General features: G+C 52.0%; 1 protein-coding gene across 3 annotated transcripts in view; it reads left to right on the forward strand.

Moving 5' to 3' along the window:
• Positions 1-8,050: 8,050 nt before the first annotated feature.
• The window catches only part of NEK6 (NIMA related kinase 6), a 102,571-nt gene continuing 87,302 nt past the window's right edge, over positions 8,051-23,319 (forward strand). The window contains exon 1 of one of the 3 annotated variants that reach the window (XM_033190735.1): positions 8,051-8,213. The gene's annotated coding sequence lies outside the window, so the exon portion shown is untranslated. Of the gene's footprint in view, positions 8,214-8,372; positions 8,493-11,525; positions 11,696-23,319 lie in introns of those variants that run through there. The other 2 variants (XM_033190751.1, XM_033190744.1) reach the window with 2 other exon arrangements.

Genomic DNA, 23,319 nt, shown 5'->3' on the forward strand with positions numbered 1-23,319 from the left:
AGTGAGTCAAGATAGTGCCACTGCACTCCAGCCTGGGTGACACAGCAAGATTCTGTCTCAAAAAAAAAAAAAAAAAAAATTGCTGGGTGTGGTAGTACATGCCTGTAGTCCCAGTTACTTGGGAGGCTGATGTGGGAGGATCGCTTGAACCTGGGAGTTTGAGGCTGCAGTGAGCTATGATCACACCACTGCACTCCAGCCCGGCAACAGAGTGAGACTCTGTCTCAAAAAACAAACAAACAAACAAAACAAAACAACAAAATGTGTTTGAGACAAACTGGTTAATCTCTATGAGTATGAATTTTCTCCCGTGCATGTTTTCTTACCTGAGACACAAATACCCGCATCAGAGAGCTGGTGCTGGTGCTACCTATGTGCAGGACTCAGTGCCTGAATGAGTGAGAGGCTGTTTGTTCATGTATTTAGTCACCTGCCTGTTATTGTTTCATGTGACATGAAATTCAGGGTGGCCATATCATTTATTATCTGATCCGGGACACTTGTGAGTGTGAAAAGGGGCCCTGGGTTGTTTGTTTGTTTGTTTGTTGTTGTTGTTTTGAGATGGAATCTAGCTCTGTCACCCAGGCTGGAGTGCAGTGGCGTGATCTCAGTTCACTGCAACCTCTGCCTCCCGGGTTCAAGTGATTCTCCTGCCTCAGCCTCCTGAGTAGCTGGGATGACAGGCACATGCCACCACGCCCAGCTGATTTTTGTATTTTTAGTAGAGACAGGGTTTCACCATGTTGGCCAGGCTGGTCTTGAACTCCTGACCTCAGGTGATCCGCCTGACTTGGCCGCCCAAAGTCCTGGGGTTATAGGCGTGAGCACCACACCTGGCCAGGGGGTACTATTATGAATTATGCCAGGACGGCAGGCATCACCCAGGACCATCCTGGGGGCACATGTGATTCTTTGTGGGGAGAGAGTTCCAGTTTTCCCAGAAGGATTCATTTGCTCTCATCATCCAGGTGTGATTATTAACAGCAACCCCTTTCCCTATGCAAGTGTCTTGCTTTGGATGATCAACTTTAGGGTCACCTTGGTTGTCTGCAAAGGCCACTGCATTGGGGGGATTCATATTTTTACATTATACAAAATGGGGGCATCTTGTCTGCTGGGCCCTTCGCCACATACCGATATCTGGGTGTCCCACCAAGAACTTCCAGGAGAGTTTAAGCAATTGAGTCACATTTTTAGGAGCAGCAAACCCTGCTGGCTGCAGAAGGAGTTGGGACCCTCTCCACCTCCTCCCCAGCCCTGCCATCACTCCCTGTGTGACCACAGGTCAGTTCCTGCCTAGCACAATGCGGGGATGTGTCTCCAAGAGTCCTGTCAACCTTGACCTTCTAAGATTTCCTATTACCCAATGACCCTGGGGAATTTCGGTAAAAATTGGGATGCAAGAAACATCACACCATCATATGGTTCACTGATCACACCACGAATCCTGGGTCTTCCCTGTGCCAGGCTCTGGGCAACTGCTGGAAGCCAAGGCATATCCATCACTGCTCCTGTTTCACGGGAGGAGAGAGACGAAGCCAGCAACAGATCGACCTATTTAACTCAGCATCAGGAGAGAACAGGTGCCAGAAAGCAAGCAGGGATACAGCCCAGTGTATTGTGAGTTTACAAAACACCTTCAAAGGCCGAAATCACATTCCCCCAATACCCCACTGCCATATCTGCTGCCTCTCAGCAGCCAGAAACTCCTACTCTCTTACTGAGGAGCACAATGATTTTGAGGGTTTCTTTGGGGACTGACATCGCACCAACTCCTTTGTGATTTTAGTATTCATGGTCTCTGAGTCTCAGTCTCCTCATCTGTATAATGGGCAACAATCACTACCTCAAAGTGTAGTTGAGAGTATCAGGTAAGGGAACGGACAGGAAATGTGGTTCACATGCAGTTCATGGTGCTCCCTGCAGGTCGTAGGATTCGAGTCTGCTGGTTGAAACAGCAGATGTTAGAGTGGGTGGTGGAGGGAAGTTCAGGGAGGTGCGGGAAGGAGTGCATTGCTGCCTCTTGATGGCTGCGTGGCCTTGAGCAAGTCCCATCTGTAAAGTGAGGGTGGGAATAATAATCCTCGATAACTTCTGTTTTTTCCACATTCCAAAAACCGCCTGGGTGTGGGGTCTCCAACCGTGTCGGGCGAGGACTCAGTCGGCGGCAGTCACTGCCAAAAGCGGAAGGAGATAACCGGTTAGCAGGCCCTGTCACAAGACCAGCAACGCATAAAACACAAAATGCTTCCCTGCGGCAGGAAGAGCTGATGACACACTGCGCTTAAAGTATTCCTCCAAGCCCCACCTCATTCTTCCCGGATCCTCTAGCCTTGGAGTACAGCCTCTAACTCTTCACTGAGCATTTTCAGGAGTACAATCTCAGGTGACTACCCCAATCCTGCAATGGAGGCTGCCTGCCCCGCTTTGACAGATGAGAAAACTGAGGCTCACATCGGGGGGAATGGAAGGCAAGAACTTGAACTGCGCAGAAGAGGCAGACTGAGTTTTCAAGTCTCAGAAGAACTTATGTCTGGATTCTTAAAACAACTCTACAGATGCCTGGAGCAGAGAGTTTTAAAAATTAGCTCCAAAGCTAACCTCGCAAACAGACATGGGGACCCGTGGAGAGAGCACTCTTCTCTTCCTCTCCAATGTTCCTGTCGCCAGCCAAACCATAAAATCTTGAGGGCAGAGGCCATGGCTGAAACGTCTGTTCCCTCCCACAATATTTAGAACAGTACACAGAGTGTTTGCTCTATGCGGATTAAACAGAGCAGATGCTTGCTCTATGTGGAATTTGTGTGTGTGTGTGTGTGTGTGTGTGTGTGTGTGTGAGAGACAGAGTTTCACTCTGTCGCCCAGGCTGGAGTGCAATGGTGCGGTCCCAGATCACTGCAACCTCCGCCTCCCGGGTTCAAGTGATTCTTCTGTCTCAGCCTCCCGAGTAACTGGGATTACAGGTGCCCACCACCACACCCAGCTAATTTTTGTATTTTTAGTAGAAACAGGGTTTCACTATGTTGGCCAGGCTGGTCTTGAACTCCTGACCTCAGGTGATCCACCCACCCTGGCCTCTCAAAGTGCTGGGATTACAGGCATGAGTCACCTCGCCCGACCTCTATGTGAATTAAATGCAAATCATTTGTAATACTATGCAGTCATATAAAAGGAAGCAGTTTTTCTGGAGCTAACAGGAAATGGTCTCCAAGAAGTGAAGAAAACATAAGATATACAATAGTGTAGATTATATGCTATTATATGAGCAAAACTTAAGAAGAAATACATATACCTTCGCATATACATGACTATATACAGTTGCATATATATATATACCCGCCCACACAAAACACACTGTCTGGAACAGCATATATTTGGCAACATTGGCTCCCTCCAGTGATAAGAACCAGGTGGCTAGGAGGTAGGGGTAGAAAGGACACTTTTCACTTTGTCCCCTTCTGTGCCTTTTGAATTTTGAACTGTGGGCACGTATTATCTATTCAAGAAACAAATTAAACCTTTTTAAAGTTAAATAACTAAAAAATGAACCTGCTACTTTATAAAGTGAGCCATATGATGGTGTGATGTCTCCTACATCCCTATCCTGACCGAAATTCCCCAGGGTCATCGAGTAACAGGAAATCTTAGAAGGTTAGGGTTGACAGGATTCTTGGAGACCTGTCCCGCATTGTGCTAGGCAGGGACTGGCCCATGGTCACACAGGGAGTGATGGCAGGGCTGGGGAGGAGGTGGAGAGGGTCCCAACTCCTTCTGCAGCCAGCAGGGTTTGCTGCTCCTAAAAATGTGACTTAACTGCTTAAACTCTCCTGGAAGTTCTTGGCGGGACACCCAGACATCAGTATTTGGCGAAGGGCCCAGCAGACAAGACGCCCCCATTTTTTATAATGTAAAATATGAATCCCCCAATGCAGTGGCCTTTGCAGACAACCAAGGTGACCCTAAAGTTGATCATCCAAAGCAAGACACTTGCATAGGGAAAGGGGTTGCTGTTAATAATCACACCCAGATGACGAGAGCAAATGAATCCTTCTGGGAAAACTGGAACTCTCTCCCCACAAAAAATCCCATCGCCAGGAAGCTGGCAAGATGATATTTTGTAACAAAGCGACTTCAAAGGACATGGCCTGATTCTAAGTTCTTCTTGCCTCTCCTGTCTCCCCTACTACCCCCTCCCCTAATACTAACAATGATAAAGGACTTGAGTTAACCCGGATTCAAATCCTGGCTGTTTTCTGAGCCTTGGTTTCTTCATCTATAAAACATAAATCGGCCGGGCGCGGTGGCTCAAGCCTGTAATCCCAGCACTTTGGGAGGCCGAGACGGGCGGATCACGAGGTCAGGAGATCGAGACCATCCTGGCTAACCCAGTGAAACCCCGTCTCTACTAAAAAATACAAAAAACTAGCCGGGCGAGGTTGCAGGCGCCTGTAGTCCCAGCTACTCGGGAGGCTGAGGCAGGAGAATGGCGTAAACCCGGGAGGCGGAGCTTGCAGTGAGCCGAGATCCAGCCACTGCACTCCAGCCTGGGCGACAGAGCGAGACTCCGTCTCAAAAAAAACAAAAAAAACAAAAAACATAAATCATGACCCTTATCTCAAGGGATGCTGTAAGAATTAACTGTCTCATACAGAGCCAGGTGCAGAGAAGGTGCCCAGTAAGCAGAAGTTTCTCTTCCCTTCGTGCAGAGAAATAATGAAACAACACACACTGAATCCTGAAACTCTTTGGGGTGAGTGGAGACAGACTTTCTCCCAGACCAGATGAACAACACCTCGGTGGGCAGAAGTGTGAGGCACCGTGTGTGCAGGGAGACGCTCATCCTAATTCTGGGTGTCATTTTGCAAAGCACCGCTTCATGATGACTCATTTTGGGACTCCCTAAAAACTCCTTTGAGTTAAAAACAAAAGTTGAGTGGGGTTCAGCTTGCATTGTACCTTATCACTCCACTGTGCCCTCGTCAGGGTAGCAGGGTACTGCAGGGAATTCAAGGATCTCTGAACAGGCTAAACCTGATGTTTGCCCCGTAGAGTCACCAGGAGCTGGGACCATCTGCACAGGGCCCAGAACAGAGGGAAGGAAGTAGCCATGAGGGATGGAGGAAAAGGAGGAAGGCCAGGAAAATGGGGTGCACAGGATTTCTCCCCCCTGCTCCCACCCCTCCCATCTCTGAATTGTAGTCCAAGGGGGAGGCGGAGCCCTGATGCAAAAGTATTCCTGGGTCCTCCTACCCATCCCTGCTTTATTTTTTCACCAAACTTTTTTTTTGTTTTTGAGACAGAGTCTTGCTCTCTGTGGTCCAGGCTGGAGTGCAGTGGTGTGATCTCAGCTCACTGCGACCTAGGCCTCCTGGGTTCAAGAGATTTTCCAGCCTCAGCCTCCCAAGTTGCTGGGATTAGAGGGACATGTCACCATGCCTGACTAAATTTTTTATTTTTAGTAGAGACTGGGTTTCGCCATGTTGGCCAGGCTGGTCTTGAACTCCTGACCTCAGGTGATCCACCACCTCGGCCTCCCAAAGTGCTGGGATTGCAGGATGAGCCACTGCGCCCAGTCTCCACCAAACTTCTTATCTTTGAAATGCCAGACATTCACAGTGTCTTCCTCCCATCCCACTATCCCACCTTGGCTGAAGCCCCAAGAGAGTCAGGGCTAGATTTTGTTTACTGCTGTATCCCAGGACAAGGCTTCTTTTTTCCCCTAACACTCAACCTGCCTGCAGCCACACCTACCTCTGTTGATTAGCACTGGCTCTGTGACCTGGGACAAACTGCTTGACCTCTCTGAGCCTCGGTTTCCTAACTGGAAAATGAGGACATCACCAGTATCTATCATAGGGGTTCTGTGAAGCTGGGGAAGGGCTTTGCAAACAGCAAAGACTCACACATATATTGTGTGTTGGGGATGGGATCAGTCCTTTTCCTCCCAGTGGCCTGATGGGGCTCCCAAAGTTTCCTTCAAAAGGGAGTTTCTGGTTCTTGCTCTGTAGCTTAACTGAATAGTTGCCAGAGTATGGGACCTGCCCTCCACATAGTAGGTCCCTACTGACTTCTCCCACTCCCTCATTCAGGCCTCTGCTCAGATGTCACCTCATCAGAAGGGCCTTCTCCCAGCACCCCCTATACAAAAAGCACCCCTGGGTCCTCCTACCCTTCTCTGAGCTATTTCTCCACCTAACTTCTTATCCTCCAAAAGGCAGATATTCACAGTGTCTTCCTCCCACCCCATCCTTCCCCCTTGACTGAAGCCCCAAGAAAGGGCCATATTTTGTTCACTCCTTTATCCCAGTGCCTAGAAAAGTACCTGGCCCATGGCAGGTGCTCATAGATGTGTCAGGTGAACCAATGAATGAACTGATGGTTTGCTGCACGAATATGGCCAGTATCACAAATCCTCTAGTAACACGGCAATACGCTGTCTCAGAACTTCGATTTCTTTCTATTATTTGTTGCAGTGTTTATTTCTTCTATTTAACTTTTCAATCTGTCTGACATTTATTGTGGTGTATATCATGTGAGGCAAGGCTGTAAACAGATCTCCAGATAAATGGCTAAACAATTTGCAGAATGATCCATTTTCCCCCCACTGGTTTGTGATGTCTGCATTTTCATCCACAAGAGCTGGGACCAGGCCGGCTCCTGTGGGCCAGCTGCTTCCTCGTCTGCCCTCTTGTTCCAGCAGCCCAGGGCTATGCTATTCCTGAGGCAGGGCTGCCTAGTAATTGGACACACAGGTACTAGAATTAGACAATCTGCTGTCCACTTTCTAGCGCAACCACTTACCATCTGCGTGACTCTGAACAAAAGAATTTGCTTTTTATTGTTGTCCAGGCTGGAGTGCAGTGGTGCGATCATAGCTCACTACAGCTGCTAACTCCTATGACAAGAGTTCCTCAAGAGATCCTCCCGCCTCAGCCTCTCGAGTAGCTGGGACTGCAGGCAGGCACCACCACACCCAGCAAATTCTTACATTTTTTTATAGACATGGGGTTTTGTTATATTGCCCAGGCTGGCCTCAAACTCCTGGCCTCAAGGCATCCTCCCACGTCGGCCTCCCATGGTAGTGGGATTACAGGTGTGAACCACCGCATCCAGCCTGAAATTTCATTTCTAAGCCTCATTAAGCCCATCTGTAAAATGGGCACAAGGGTAACATTGGCACACATGGTGGACGCTCAGTTGGTGTCATTATTACACATCACAGCCAGTTAAAGCACCTTCACTCATTGGGCAAACAGAAGCCCGACACGCATTCACCCTGTGCCCAGTACAGTGCTGTGCCCCAGCAGGCAGTCAGTGTCCCTGGCTCCAGCCCTCCTGGGGTGCAGCACAGTTTTGAATGTGGAAGGGAGGCAGCAGGGGTGGAAACGACCCAGCCAGGAGCGGCCATTCTGGGTGCAGGGAGGAGGTGAAGTGAGAACTGAGCTGCTTGGGTCCCAGGGAGGCTCTGACTTCTAGAGGGGGCGTTCAGCATTCTTTAGTGGGGACTTTTGCTACTTCCAGAAACCTCCGCAACATTGGCTCTTGCTGGACCCTGGGGGCCACAGGAAGTGGGAGCTTCAGATGAAGAGTCGCTGGCACTTTGAGGGCGGGGGGCAGGGCCTTCCCCTCATCGGAATACTCTTGGAGCCTACTTCAGTGCCTGCATTCGGCTGGTGCAAAATAAGTGCTTGTTACTTTGCCAATTTCAGTATGACTAGGACTGTGGCAGGAGCAATGCTAGGTGATGGGGAATCCGAAGATCCACGGGAGGAGTTCAAGGGTTGGCTGACTGCAGACCCTCATCGTAAGTCTAGAGCCGGAGAAGAGGGGGAGACGCCGGCCTGCGCCCTGTGAGTCTGGGCCTCAGTCTTCTCATCTCTGAAATGGGGAAGGGGTTCCTCTGCCGAGCGGATCGGCCGCAGGACTTGGCGGAGTCGAGGGGTCCAGGCCCAGGAAGGACGCCGTCGGGGCGCCCCCGCCCCTCAAGCTTGCGTGGCGGCAGCGCGCACGAGCGCAGGGGGCGGCGCGGCCCCGCGGCGGGGAGGGGCGGGCGCGCGGGCGCGCGGGCCCGCGCAGGCGGCGGCGGCGGCGGCGGAACCGAGCAGACGGGCGTGCGGCCGCGGCGCCGCCAACTCGTGTGGGACGCACCGCTCTAGCCGCCCGCGGGCCCGCGCACCGGTCCCCCCGCGGCAGCCGAGCCCGCCCGCGCGCCGGTGAGTAGCCTGGGGCTGGGGTCGGGCCGGTGGGGCCCCGCGGGCCGGGGAGGGGCGGGGGCCGGGCGGCTGGGCCGTCACCCCCAGCCGGGCCGAGGGCGGGCGCGCGCCCGGGGCTCCGCTGGGGAGAGCGGGAGGCGGGCGCGCGTGTGGCCGCGCGGGGCTGAGCGTGTCGGCGGCCGGGCGGGCGGGGGCGGCGGCGTGTCCGCGTGTCCCGGGGTGTGCGCGTCCCCGGCGGGTGTGCGTGTGCACCCCGGAGCGTCTGGTGGCGTTGTTGGGGTGAGTGCGTGCGGGGACGCGGGCATGGCTCCCCGCTACCCACTTCCCGAGTGGGGACGACGGTCGGAGGAGTGTGCCGGACGCCGCAGGGAGTACGTGCGGGTCTCAGGGAGTGTGTGTGTGCACGTGTGTGCATTCCAAAGTGATTTGTGTGCACGCACATGCGTGAGTCCAGGAGGGCCAAAGTGTGCCTGTGTGGGTGTGGGTATAATGAGTGTGCAGGACCGCGCGAGCGTGTTTATTACTGAGGTTGAGGGCCCCCTTTGCGCCCACCAGGCCTTTGCACAGTGATGGCCCCCAAGCCAGGGAGCCCGTGAAGAGAGAAGCGGCCTGGCATGGGCTGGGGGTCGGGACTGGGCCTGATCTGGTGAACCAGGGGCCAGGAGGACAGACTCAGAGCCTGGCTGGGCCTGACAGAGGCGAAGGTCTCAAAACCAGGCTGTGGCAGGGCCACTGGCAGGACCCTCTCAGCACACACAGGCTGGGCGAGCGGAGGCCGTGGTGGGCCTCGGCCGGGCACCCGAGGACGGTGTTTTCCTAAATACCCTCCGGGCTCCCCTGTCTTTGTTCTTGACTCTCTCCAGCCAGGCCTGGGGAGCTGACCTTATGACTTGCCTGTGTATGTGGATGCCTCTCTGCCCGCCCTGCTAAGTAGATGGATCTTTTGATTTATTTATACCTCGCTTAGGCTCCAAGTGTGAGTCCCAGGACGGTAACAAATTGATCACAGCGGACTTGGGACACCAGCTTTCGAGGTCCGTCCTTGCAGTTTTGACTGACAGGCTTTTGTGTGTGTGTGCGCACTCTCTAACTGTTGAAAATCTTTGCAGTTCAAAGTCTTAATTGCTTTAAGGCAAACTTTAGAAACTCCAGAGCTCCCTACTTGCTCTGACTTTTCCAAATTCAGCTTGCCTTTTCTGGGGGAAAATGTCGCCTTAGTTTGGTGTACAGTACGTGCAGGTAGGTCTTGAAGGCACGTTTAAAAACCGTGTCGTTAATGGAAGAAGAATTTCATTGAAAGGGACGCAGAGCCGGCTGGAAGCGCCTGCCCCGGACTCAGCGAGTTTGGACTCAGTGAGTTTGAGCTTACCGAGTGAACTTTGGACGTCTTCTTTTAGCAAACAAAACCTGGAAGGAAGCAAAAAAGACCCACATTCTTTTTCTTTTTTGTCCTGAAAATGAAAAAAAGAAAACACCTTCTGGGTTTGCTGGAAATGCCCCCTCTCCTTCCCCCATCAAGGCCAAGCCCTCCCTGCATCCCCCACCCCCAAATAAAATATGCCTGTGGGGAGCCGTGGAATGAGTCACTCCCTGGCCCAGAGCCTGATGGGCAAACATTTGGGAAGGTTCTTGCCTAACTTCCCAGAAGAAAAGGCCCAGGATTTAAAATGGTCCCTGTGGTTTGTCAGCCTCTGCTGTCCCGTCTGCTTCGGAAATGACTAAAAAGTAGTTTGTATCTCCACAAAATAAAGTCTCAGACTGAAGGCCTTAGACACAGGTTGGTCTGGATTTAGACCTGTTTGGGTTTCCAGAAATGGAGCGCCCGGCTTTAACTGGTGGCATTTCTGGTGGGTTTGAACAAGGGCAGAGGAGGGAAATGGGGAGGAAGTTCCCATTTACGGAGCAGAAGGGACTGTGTGCTGGGAGCTGTTCTAGGGGGTGTGAATCTCCCAGTGCTCTTCTGTGACAGAAAATGCTTTTGGTTTTGTGCACAAGGAAACTGAGGCACACGGGGTGAAGCCTGTGTCCTGGGGCAGCTGAGAGGAGGTGGGGGCAGAATCCTAAGTCACCTGCCCAACCTCACAGCCTTTCCTCTTTCCACTGCACTTGGGATATGGTATTTGACTGGCTGAGGTGCACAGACCTAGTGCTGAATACTTTAACACACATCCGTTTGTTTTCTTCTCATCGTAGATAGGGTTTATTATCTCCATTTCACAAATGAGGAAACTGAGGTTCAGAGACATGACCTGCATAATTTCATTAAAGTAGCACCATGACAGATGGTCCCCATTTACTTTTACTTATTTATTTATATTTGAGGCAGCATCTCTGTTGCCCAGGCTGGAGTACAGTGGCGCAATCTCAGCTCACTGCACCCTATGCCTCCTGGGTTCAAGGGATCCTCCTGCCTCAGCCTCCTGAGTAGCTGGGATTGCAGGCACATGCCACTGCGCCCAGATAATTTTTGTATTTTTAGTAGAGATGGGGTTTGACCATGTTGGCCAACCAAGCTGGTCTCAAACTCCTGACCTCAGGTGATCCGCCCAACTCAGCCTCCCAAAGTGCTGGAATTACAGGCGTGAGCCACCATGCCCGGCCATGTCCCCATTTATTGAGAATATACTGTGTGCTAGGTCTGGTGCCGTATTTCCCCCAGTCTGCTCACCAACACTGAGATGGGAGCCATCATGATGCCCATTTACAGATGAGGAAACTGGGACACAGAGAGATGAGAGAATGCGCCAAAGACCTTGTGCCAATACACAGCAGAGCTGGATTTGAACCCAGGCTTGTGTGAGCCAAGCCCATGGTCTCCCCACTGTACTAGGAAGGTGGCAGGCACTGGGCTGGGTGCCTGGCCTGCGCTGAGGCTCAATGTCATTTTCCTGATCTTACAGAGAGGGAGGTTAAGTAACTTGGGCAAGGTCATAAACCTGCAAATGGCAGAGTCGGGATTTGAACCCACGTCTCTGATTCCAGAGTTCCTCACCTTAAACCACATCTGGCTGCCTTTGTCATGCTTTGCTTCTGTTGCATGCTGCAAAGCCAAGTAGGTTAAGACAGGCTAGGTTCCTGCAGGGCTGGGTTGCGCGAGACCTGGGAGAGGTCTTCCAGAAGGTACTGCTGGCCTTCCTTGCCCAGGGCCGGAGCTACTGGAGAGAAAGGGCCGCCATTCACATTTTTTCTTTTCTTTAAGTGCCCCAGATACTTTTCATAGGGGAAGTGTCAAAACAGTTGTCAAAAAGAGAAGAATATTTCCTTCCTCTTCTCAGGCTAGACCAAGCAAGGGAGTTGGAGGATGGAGAGTGGAGGGCCCTGATGAATCATCGAAGATTAAATACGGGTAGCCACTGCCAGACTTGTGTGGAGATGAGGCTGGGACACTGCTCGCAGAAAGAGTCCGGCGTTCTGACCTCCCGATGTCACCTTCACGGGCCTGACTCACAGTCCTAAATATCTGACAGTGTGATCACTTCTAGGTAGGCTTCTTGTCACTTGTCATTTAAGTCCCCTGCCTGCCTTTTTTTTTCCCTGCTCATTTCCATTTTGATCACGGCTTCTACTACGTGTGCTTGAAATGAATGTTGTGTGTGAGGACCTGTGTGGTTTGGGCCGTGTTGTGCCCTCCGCCAGTGTCCTTCGATGTTGAAAGGAAAAGGTATTTCTCTGCCTTCCATGTATGTTCTGCAAATTGACGAACATTTGCAAATTGCTTTGAGATGCGTTAATTTAAGGTGTGAAATAATAGATCTTGTGCGAAGGCTCAGCCACATTTCTGGCATTGATGGATTTTTCTCCCGTCTGGCCTGTGATTTGGGGAGGTAAAAATAGTCCTTGTTTCCACGTTTTTATCTTTTTTTTTTTTTTTGCTGACATCATTCTTAGGAAGTGGCGTGCACATGCCATGGAACTTTACATGGAACATGGAGCTCTGGGGAGCAGGAGTGTTCTTGAGTGAGGGGTGGTCTGCGGTGGCCTGGGTACCTCCTGGCTGTCTGTGAGATGGCTTTGAAATGAGCAGACACTGTTGAGGGCCTCAGTGGCTTTTTGGTATTTGGCTGTCTTTTCACTTATGACTCTTGGGTAATGGCAAGATAACTTTTGGGGAAAATGTTAGTTTAAAAAGAAAAAAAATCAGGCCAGCACTTTCCCTCATTCCTGTCTGAGCTGGTCCCTTCCTTTGGCCAAAGCTGAACTAAAGCAATGGCCCTCTCAGACTCGACTTCCAGACGGAGGAGCCGACGTCGGGGCAAATCAGTTGGTGGAGTAATTTCCTGTGACGTTAACTTTGGGAACTTGAACTTGGAGTGGGAGCTAGCATTTTGACATCTGTCCCTCTAACAGGACTTGCTTCTGTGGACACAGACCCGCATACACGGGCTGCGCCATTGTCTCCAGTTCTGGATTTTTCCACAGATGACTTCTCGGGTGGTCTGGTGGTAAAGGCACAGGTCTTCTAGCTAGGCCTTCAGCAAGGGCAGGATCACAGCACCCCACCAGACCTGACTGGCCACCGCCACTGTAGCTGTGGCTGGGCAAGTGGGGGGGCCATGGGAATTGAAAGATGGGGTGGCCAAGATCTGAAATGCATTCAGTTGCAGTGGCCTGGATCTGCACGGAGCCGTTCTTTCTTTCTCTTAGCCATCTGCGTGATGGTGACCTCATAGAAAAGAAAAAAGGGGCTTTATGTGGGAATTCCATAGAGTGTGAAGGAATTTGGACAGGGGAAGGGGGAGGGAAGTTGCCATTCAGAGCCTGCAGTGCCTGCATTTTCCCCGAATTGTTTAACCCTCATGCTTCAGAATTAGGCTGAGGTTTGCGGGGTGGGTCATGTTGACCCGGGTGAACAGAGATCCCTTTAAGAAGAACTCCATGTTCCAGAGGCGCGTTCTTACTGCAGGTGAGTGGCAGTATGGGAATTAGTCCACAGGCCCCTTCTCAAATGCCTGCCCTCTCTTGTTCCTTGTCCTCAACGTCTTTGAAACTTGGGCTTGTTGGGAAGACACCTGCAAAAGGATGGATGCACATGACCTTCAGCTCTAATGAATCCAAGCCGCTGATGAGGAATTCACTGGGCTCCCAATCCAGAGAGCTTCGCACACACCCACTGGAGTTGGGATGAGCACTGGGTTTATTTACTGTGGACTTTTGGAGTCGGAAGGACTCTCGCCAGCCATTTGTTTCACAGAGTGGAACCTGAGGCTCAGAGAGAGCAAGGCGCTCCCCTGCAACCGCATTGAGAGCCTGGGCTCGGGCACCTGATGGAGTGAGTGAGGCTGGAGTCCCAGACCTGCCTCTCATGAGCACGTTGCCCACTGCTCTAAACCTCAGTATCCTCATCTGGAAAACAAGGACAATATTATGACCTCAGAAAGTTTGGGGGAGGAACTAAGTGAAATAATGCATTTCAGATGCTCAGCACCTTGTAAGTGCTTGATGCCCATTCCCCGAGATTACATGAGAGACATGGAAAAGCTTTAATGACCAAGGACCCAGTCAGGGTCACTCAGCCAGGACCCATGGTCCGTGGCCCAGAATGTCCCCAGTGCCCCTGTATTGAGGCCCTAAACAAGGCCGGAAGTGGGTGCCGGGGACCCCTGTGGATTCCACCAGAGCACCTTCCTAGGATCATGGCTCCCAAAACGGAAGGGAAGGAGACAGTGCAGTTTGCAAAGAGGCAGGATTTAAGCACCAGGGTGGCCCTGTGGCACCTCAGGAAAATGTTTGCCTCTCAGTATCTGCTCTTGTCCCCACCTGCCCCCACAAGGCAAGGCCATAAGTCCTCGGTGTGGTGTTGGAGGTCTCTGAAGGCCCTGAGAGCTGTGTCAGCCACGGTGTGTTATGAAGCAAGGCAGATGTTTTGTTAATTATTTACACAGCGTCAGCCCTGCAGAGGACTGCGCTGACAGGAGCGGCTGGCACAGGCCTGGCTGTGGGGCAGAAGTGAGCAGCCCTCTTCACCCAGCAGTCCTCCTGAAAAGGTCTGCATAGCAAGGCCTGAGGGAGTCCTGCACATTTTGTGCACCCGCCCCCTGCAAAGCCGTTTGAGTTTCCTGCTCATTTTCCTGAGCCGGTGGAGAGATCCTTGTCCTCTGGAAGTGGCCATCCCTCTGGGGCGGCTTCTGTACCAGCTCATCACAGCCTAGACCCAGCTGTAGTCTGTGTGGCAGGAGAAGGTGTCACCAGGCTCTGGAGGTTCACTCCTCTGCAGTCATCTCATGCAAGGAGGGCTTCATGGGGGCCCAGCCTCTACACCCTCATCCGGAAAACAAGCCAGTGACACCAGGCACCAGCCATGTGATCCTCAGGCACCCCTGGGGGTGATGTGCCTTAGAAATTCAACTTTAGGATTAGAATTCTGCTAAGAGGTTGTACCATGTGACAGAAAAGGTAATCTAAAAGTCACAAAGACCGGGACTGGCCTGGTGGCTCATGCCTGTAATCCCAGCACTTTGAGAGGCCGAGGTGGGCAGATCACTTGAGGTCAGGAGTTTGAGACCAGCCCGGCCAACATGGCAAAACCCCATTACTACTAAAAATACGAAAAAGTAGCTGAGCGTGGTGGCGTGCCTTTAATCCCAGCTACTTGGGAGCCTGAGGCGTGAGAATCACTTGAACCCGGGAGACGGAGGCTGCAGTGAGCCGAGAACACGCCACTACACTCCAGCCTGGGCAACAGAGCGAGACTCTGTCTCAAAAAAAAAAAAAAAAAAAAAAAAGAATTCTGCAAAGAATGGTGCCTGGCATCAGAGCTTTCCCTGAAAGGCCACTAAGAATGAGGAATGTGAGCTCTAGGGAGGCGAAGGGGGCAAACCCACCTTCCTGTTGCCTGTTTTACATAAGGAGGTTTTGCATAGGAGTCATTTTAAGATACATGAAATAGCCAGAATAGATAAATCCACAGAGACCGAAAGCAGATTGGTGGTTACCAGGGCCTCTGAGAGGGGGGATACTGGGGAGCAACTGCTTAAGGGACATGGGTTTTTATTGGGGTGACGCAGATGTTTTGGAACCAGATGAAGGTGGTGGTTGCACAACATTGTGATTGTAATAAATCCCGTCGAGCGGTTTGCTTTAAAATGGTTAAATTTATCTGAGAAAAATGTTAAACAGAAAAGTTTTGGCCAGGCACAGTGGCTCACGCCTGTAATCCCAGCACTTTGGGAGGCTGAGGCAGGCGGATCATGAGGTCAGGAGTTTGAGACCAGCCTGACCAACATGGTGAAACCCCGTCTTTACTAAAAATACAAAAATTGGCTGGGCATGGTGATGGGCGCCTGTAATCCCACCTACTCGGGAAACTGAGGCAGGAGAATCACTTGAACCCGGGAGGCAGAGGTTGCAGTGAGCCGAGATGGCGCCACTGCACTCCAGCCTGGGCAATAGAGCGAGACTCTGTCTCAAAAAAAAAGACAAGTTTCTCTTGCTTAAAAAAATAAATAAATAAATGCATGAAACCCTCTCCTTTTACACATGGGGACACTGAGGCCCGGAGAGATATCATGACCAGCCTCAGGTCCCACATGCAGCCTGCTGCTGTGTAGCCTAAATCAGATCACTGTCCCAACTTTCAGGCTAAGGCTCTGGTTGTGACACCTGGGCCTGGACTGCGGGTGAAAAGTTTTGATGCAAAAACACAGACCTTCCACTGTCGTGTGGGCTAGGGGGGACTCTCTTCTGCTAACCAGAGATGCTTGCGCTGGCTGGTGTGTGGCACATTCTCTCATTCCTTCAAGACATATGTCCGGATAGAAATCCTGTGTCAGGCATTGTGCTGGGAGCCCACACAAAGACCCTCTAACGGCCCCACCCATTGGCCTCTCACCACCTGGTGGGGACAGAGGCTGTCACAACCCCTTCTTAGGTGCTCTTGATTGATTTGCAGGTGGCGTCTTTTGGAATGCACTCTCTGGGGAAGTAGGAGAACTTGCGGCAGTTGGGGGGTGTTTGAGCCCACCTGGAGGGAGACGTGGGGTTTGCCAGAGGCCTGAGAGGGCTGGGGTGAAGGGCAGGTAGACCCCAGGGTGGGGAGGCAGGTGGGGCCGGGAGGTGGGAGCCGGGCTGTGGAACTTCCTTCTGCTTCCTCGGCCTTTGCTCCCGTCGGTAGATCGCCTTACCAGGCACTTGCCGTGGCTCATGTTCTAATCTAACCCTTAACCTGAGGGAATGCGCTTCATCCTCCCAGTGATGCTGTGATGTGGGTACCATGATGCCCAATTTATAGATGAGGAAGCAGAGACCCAGAGAGTCCAGGATCTGTGGTGCTTGACGAGCATCAGCCCGAGTGCTGTGAGGACACCCACAGCCTAGGGGTCTGAGCTGAAAATCAGAGGACAGAGGCTGCCCTCCGGAAGTGACCAGGATGTGGGCTGTGAGCTGCCCAGGTCAGGGCCTGGGTGAGGGCCCCCAGGCAGCTGAAAGGAACAGCGTGCACCCAGGTACCATGCCAGGGCCCGTGAACATCCGTCTTGTCATCGCATAGTTGTAACCTGCATAACAGACTGAACATGCACTCCAGGAGGGGGTGGGACTGGGTCTGTGGACCACAACAGTATTCTCTATGCCCAGCATCGTGCCTGGCACATAGGAGGAGCTCAATTAATATTTATTGAGTGAATGGGAAGTTTTAAGTGGACACGCAGCAAGATCTTTGGAGAATGTTTATATGGAGTGAACGAATCGGTTAGCAAACGTTCCTCACTCCCCTCAGTGGGCTGCGCAGGGCTGAGTTGAGCTGAGCTGGCCCTTCCCTGGGAGAAGAGGTTTCTTAGAGAAATGCTCATCCTCGAATTATTCCAATGAGGAGGAACCTAAGCCCAGAAGGGCTCTACCTCCCAGAGTTACAGGCTCTCCTTCCTATGCCCCTTCCCTGCAGAGGCAGCTCCCACATGTCTGCATAGGAGGGCTTTGGGTTGGAATGGGTCTGTGCTGTGTCTTAAAGCTGCATTTTCTACCAAGCACGCACTTATTTTGTTTAGAGGGCATGTCTTTTGGGGATTGCTTTGAGGAAAGGCTAAGCACGCCACCTCTGAGCACAGACATGACTTTTCAGCAAATGAGCAGGACCCCAGATTCTACCCCATCTTAGAAAGCAGGAAACCCAGCATTGAAAGAAGAAAGATTCTGTAGCTGATGTGGCCTTGGCGGGCCACCAGGGTGGATGCCCAGATGGCAGGATCACTGGGCACCACATGGCACACAGAAGGGAGCAGAGGAGAGGGAACCCGCCCCTGGGTTTGGCAGGTCCGGTCGAGTCCGCCTAGATTCAGTTACACCAGGACCTCGAGTGGGCCCAGCATGCCGGACTGAGTCAGTATGTGTACATTGCCTTTGTTCATCTCCCCCGGGAATGTAGTGGCCTTTTGTGTTTGTTTAAAATGCCAGCCTCCTTACCTAACCCAAGAGGAAATGAGGACTGGGTTTTTGTCTGTGCAGAGGCTGAGACAAGTGTGGGAGCCGCCTGCTCTTGGAGCCAGCCTGGTGGTGACAGCGTGGCATTTGGGAAACATTCTGTGGTTTTCTCCAAGGGGTAATGGGCACACCGAGTGCTGGGCTGCCCCTAGGCTGGGCACCAGGACCCTGAAATGAGGAAGCCTCGTGACCAGGTTTCCCGGTGCTGTGCAGCAAAGGATGGCTGAGCACCACACGCCTTCTTGACCCCTGGGGAAACACGCAGGAATCAGATGAGGTACCTGCCCCATCTTCCTAGGGAAGTGTGCAGAGAAAGTGCTTGTACTACGAGCTAACACCTTTCACTCATACAGACCTTTATGGTGTTCTGTGTCTTCAGACATTGATACGTCATGGCCCCACTTTCCAAACTCCCAAAGGGGCAGTGATCTGTAGAAGTATTTAGTGCCATTCAGGGACAGGAGAGGCGGTTTGGAAGATGCTGTCTGCTGTGCGAAGTCCCTGGATGCTCAAATGGCTTATGGGGTGGCATCTTTGAAATTACATAGTCAGGACATATGGTCACTGTGGTGTGCTAATGTTAGCAATTGAGATATTTAATTACCCAGAAAAACCCTTTTTCCTACCCAGTACAGGTTACTGGAGAGCCTTTATTTCTTAGGAGGAGGGTCTTACACAGTGTAATTTGGACCATCAGATAGGGAGTCATTATCCCTCATTCATTTATTAGCTACTTAAGTGGTTTATCTGGTCACACATTTATTCTTTCAGTTGCCATTCATCCAGCACTGTTTGCTGATGTACCTGGCCTGGTGCTGGACACTGGGGGTGGAATGAAACAGAACAAATATGACTGAGTCCCTACTGTGTGCCAGCCCATAGGGTGTGCTGTGTGCCACAGGTGAATGCATTCACTTCCCAGTGGACGTTTAACGACCACCTACTGTGTGCAGACTCGTGGAGGCACAGAAATGCAAATGGCACCGTCTGTAGTTGTTTGGACACTTGTGGGGTTTCAATGGGGTCTTTGGTCCTAGTCCTCTCTCTGCTTGGTGTGATATACCCCATCAGCCACTGTTCACAGGCCACGTAGTGACATCCCCAGAATGAACCAGAAACAATCCAGATGCCTCAGGAACCGACGTGAGAACAAGGCATCCGCTTCACACGTTGTGTCTCAGTTCAGCGTCTTGCCACCACCCAGCATTTTGAGACAGAATGTGAGATCGCGTAGTTGGCTAAATACATAAATATTTTATGTCTCGATATTCTGAAAATGAAGCCCAAATGCACAGAACTGCAGCACATCAGTGCTATAGATCATATGTTATAATAATCTGATGACATATTGTTTAAATATTTATGGACTGATGCGACATGACAATGGGGGAGAGAGGAGGCTCAGAGCAGGGTCTCGGCAGATGCGGAAAGGAGGGAGCGGATTCCTGTGATCCTGAGAAGCGTCACAGGACGCCTGGGTTTCTGATGTGATGTTTGGAGTTTTATGACAAAAACAATGGCTGACATTTATTGAGCACTTGCTGAGTGCCATACCCTTCACTGATACCATGTCATTTAATCATCACAGCATCCCCAGAGGGTGGGGCTTTTATGAACCCCAAGTTACAGAGGGGACACTGAGGCCCAGCCAAGTCAGTGGTCCACCCCAGACCCCACAGCCAGCAAGTGGCTCAGGAGCAAATCCAGGCTGACCCCATTCTGCATCCTAGCTCTTAATTACCGTGCCGTGCCGCTCTAGGGGTGACAGGTCATATCCGAAAACCCCCCACCCCTGCCTGGGTGACCCCTTGCTTGGTACTAACTGGACTTTTTTTTTTTATTTTATTGAGACGGAGTTTTACTCTTGTCACCCAGGCTGAAGTGTAGTGGCATGATCTTGGCTCACCGCAACCTCTGCCTCCCAGGTTCAAGCAATTCTCCTGCCTCAGCCTCCCGAGTAGCTGGGATTATAGGCACCCACCACCACGCCTGGCTAATTTTTTGTTTGTATTTTTAGTAGAGGCGGGTTGCACCATGTTGACCAGGCTCGTCTCGAACTCCTGGCCTCAAGTGATCCGCCTGCCTCAGTGAGCTTCCTAAATCACAGGAAAGGAAGGTGATGTCTGTAAAATGTCAGATGGGGTTGGAAGGCACAAGGAATGAATATCTAGCCTAGGAGGGGCAGAGAGTAGTGTGGAAGGGCCACTGCATCCCAGTGCCTGGCACATAGTAGGTGCTCAGGAAACGCAGTTCTTGAGCCTCTGCCCTTCTCTTTGTTGTTGGTTTTGCAGAGTCGTTAAGAGAGTTTACTGCAGACTGTCCCCCATACGAGTGTTCTGTGGCCCCTGAGCCTTTGCCTCAGCTTCTCCCTCTCCCTGCAGTGCCCTGGGAGGAATCAACTGACAGCCCTTTCAGTCTCCCACCGTCCAGCCAGTTAGGGCAAGGTGTTCCCCTTTTATAGAGGAGTCTCCTAGAGCCAACCGCAGCATCCCTGCCTTTGGAAGCCACCTGGAATGTGCCAGCTGCAGTGGCCGTTCCTTCCATGCCCCCCATCCCCCTGTGTGCTCCATCCCCCCACATCTGCTGCTGTTGGTTCTGCCTGTTGCGTTACTGCTCTGTGACCTGGATCCCCTCCAGCACAGAGGTCTCGAAAGGTTGATCAGACGTCCTCAGCACCTGGAGTGGGGCCTGGCACACAAGACGGCAATAAATGGCCAGCCATAGAAATTCACCGCACAAGACCCACAGGGCGGGGCCTGAGTGTCCGAGAAGCCTCTTGGGAATTGATGGTCTTAGACCTAATGGTGTCTTCCCATTCTACAGAGGCCTAGGGGTGTCCCTAGGTCCTCAGAGTGGGAGGGGACAAGTCAGAAGTCCACGGAAATGGAACACAGGGCCATCTACAAAATTTGTGAGGCCCAGTGCAAAATGAAAATGCAAGTTCCCTTGTTCAAAAAACAGTAAAAAACAAGAAAAAAGTTTTTTCCTTTCCTTTGCAATCTCTCTTCCATCTGTCATGATGTGTTTTGTTTGCTATTTATTGTCTCACCCCCTGGGTACAAGATACTTTCAGGGCGAGTGCAGACCTCACGGGTGCGGGCGTACCTGCCCCCAATCCTCCTGCCTGCATCTGGGCCCCTGCTGCAGGTAGCGGGTGGGGGAGCAGGCAGCCGAGTACCCATCCTGGGGAGGCAGCTGAGACTCTGTGCTGCCAGCATGTGCTCCATTATTCCACCAGACTCCACTTAACACAAACTCAAAGATGACATGAAGCGTTTCAGGACGGTGAAAGCGCAGCATGAAGCCCTACGCTTGGGGCTCCCTTCTTAGGGCAGGGCTGGGTCACCTGGACATGAAGCCAGCCTGATGGGAGGGGCCATAGCACCCACACACACATTTCACACAGAGCAGGGGCCTTTTATTGGTTCTCTCCATGGGGCTGGGGCCAGATCTGATTTGAAGGGAAAGTTCTGTTTTAAGCACTGTCTGCACACTGCTGCCCCAGCAGGATAGTTGGCCAGCCAAGGGCTCTCCTTCCTCATCCTGAGCCTCTCGTGCCAAAGACACAGCGTGGTCAGCCCTCCCTGACTTAATCTCTTACACCATTGCCAGAGATTTTTGCACTAACAAACCCATCCCCTCTGACTTCCGTTCCTTGAGTGACAAGGGTCAGAAATCAAGTGACACAGTTGCCAACCTTCTCACACGGGAACAGTGCCAAACACGCGATGCCCCAGAGATCAGAGAGGGCAAGGAGCTCAGATTCCACCAGCCATCACGCTGTTCCCAGCCCTGAAATGGGGAGGCTCAGCAGCCACAGGGAGTGACGTCTGATTACTCTGAAAACATGGATGAGGAGGCTCAGGTGAGGGGTACTTACTTAGTACCCACTGTGCACCAGAGACCTGGCCAAGTACTTTCTGTGTGTTGCCTTCATTAATCCTCGTGGGCTTTGAGCTGATCCCATTTTTCAGATGAAGTTAACTAAGGCTCAGAGAATGAAGCTACCAGTCCAAAGCCATAAGCCACACAGTTTGGAAACTGAGATTTGAACCCAGGCCCTGGCCCCAAAGTTAGTGCTCTTTGCATGTGAATCCCAGGCACGCTGGCTGGCTGAGGTCCCTCCTGGGCTGGGCCTCTTGCTCCTATTGTCTGCTGCATCTGTGTGGGGGCAGGACAGGGGCCAGACCTCAGGGCTGCTGCCTGTCCGCTCCTGACCCTGAGCAGTTACCCTTGTTCTTGGCAGGAAGCAGATCTCAGGGCCACGGCTCCAGCTTTTCTCCTGCAAGGCCTGGCCAGCTCTGTGGCTGTACTTATGCCCAGAGAGACAGGTGGCAGCGGCAGAGTTAGGCACACCTGGCCGCGAGTCACACCCACCTTGTGCTCACCGTGTCTCTTGGGCTTGTCACCACCCACTCAGGGCTCCGTTTTCCCATTTGTGGAGCAAGGGGTAATAGCAGTTCCTGTCTCTGAGGCAGTTTTCCTGATCCATTGTGGTAAGGGTGTATAGTCCTCAGTTCCACGCCAGGCCCAGAAGTGGCATTTGATCCTCTGTGTTGATGGTAAACAACATGGTGTGGGGTGAGATTGGAACTTGGTGGCCCCTGTGACGCTCAGGAGCACCTCCACAGGTCAGGGCATGTTGGCGGGCTCTCAGCCCAGAATTGCCCTCTCTAAGGAATTCATCTCTTCCTTGTTTTCTTTGTTCATTCATTTTATCCCACAGAACCAAGCGCTCTGTTGAGATACAGTAATGAGCCCCAGGCATGAAGTCCCTGCCTGCACAAGGCTGGTGTTATGGTTCCTAAACAAGAAACAGGTGCAGGGTTCCTGGCCAGGCAGCACTGGGGAGAGTAGCTGGGCCAGCGTGGTGGCCCATGGCTGCCACAAAGAATGGAGTTCCTTCAGTGTCTTCCTTCCATTAAAGGGCAATCCCTGGGGATTTAACATGCTGCCTTTTGTGTGAGGTTCCAGCACTCCCAGGGTCCTGGGAAGGCCTCATCGGGCTTTGCTTTGCTTCAAGGTGTCTTTGAGAAATCACTTTTTCTAGTTGCAGTGTGGGAGTTTTCCCCCAGGCTCTCCTAAGACTCAGATCCGCTCCCCCTAACGCTGCTGGTCATGGGGACCCGCCTGGGCCAGGCCCTGGTCACATGTGATCGCATCGACTTGTCTCGGTGACCTTGAGAGGCAGGTCCTATTAATTCATTTTACAGGGGAGGAAAGGGAGGCTGAGTGAGGCTGCATCATTTGCCCAAGAGTGCCCAGTGTGCCCACTGCCAAGTCAGGATTTGAACCCACGCCCGTGGCTTCCAGACCACACTCTCGGAACCACTCTGTCCTGGTGTGAATGGATGTTTTTTTAATTCTTGGCAGCAGAAAAACCACAGGTTCTGCTCAAAGCAGTAGACTCTCAGCACACACCTACCATGTGTCAGGGCCATGCTGGGTGCTGCAGGAGGGCTCTGCAGAGAAGAATAGAGACAGATTGTTGGTGCTAAATTGGCCTGAAAAATGACCGTTTCTGCATGAGCCAGGATTTTGTTGACTCGTTGCTCCAAGGCTGTGAGTTTCATGTGACAGATGAGGAAGTGGAGGCTCAGAGAGGCTGTGTGGTTTGCCGAGGTCACACAGCCCCGGGCAGCCTTATTCCACATCCACCTGCTCTGTCTGCCATCATCCATGGCGGTCTTCG

The sequence above is a fragment of the Trachypithecus francoisi genome, unplaced genomic scaffold, assembly GCF_009764315.1.
Source record: "Trachypithecus francoisi isolate TF-2019V2 unplaced genomic scaffold, Tfra_2.0 Contig01585, whole genome shotgun sequence".
Taxonomy (NCBI): domain Eukaryota; kingdom Metazoa; phylum Chordata; class Mammalia; order Primates; family Cercopithecidae; genus Trachypithecus; species Trachypithecus francoisi.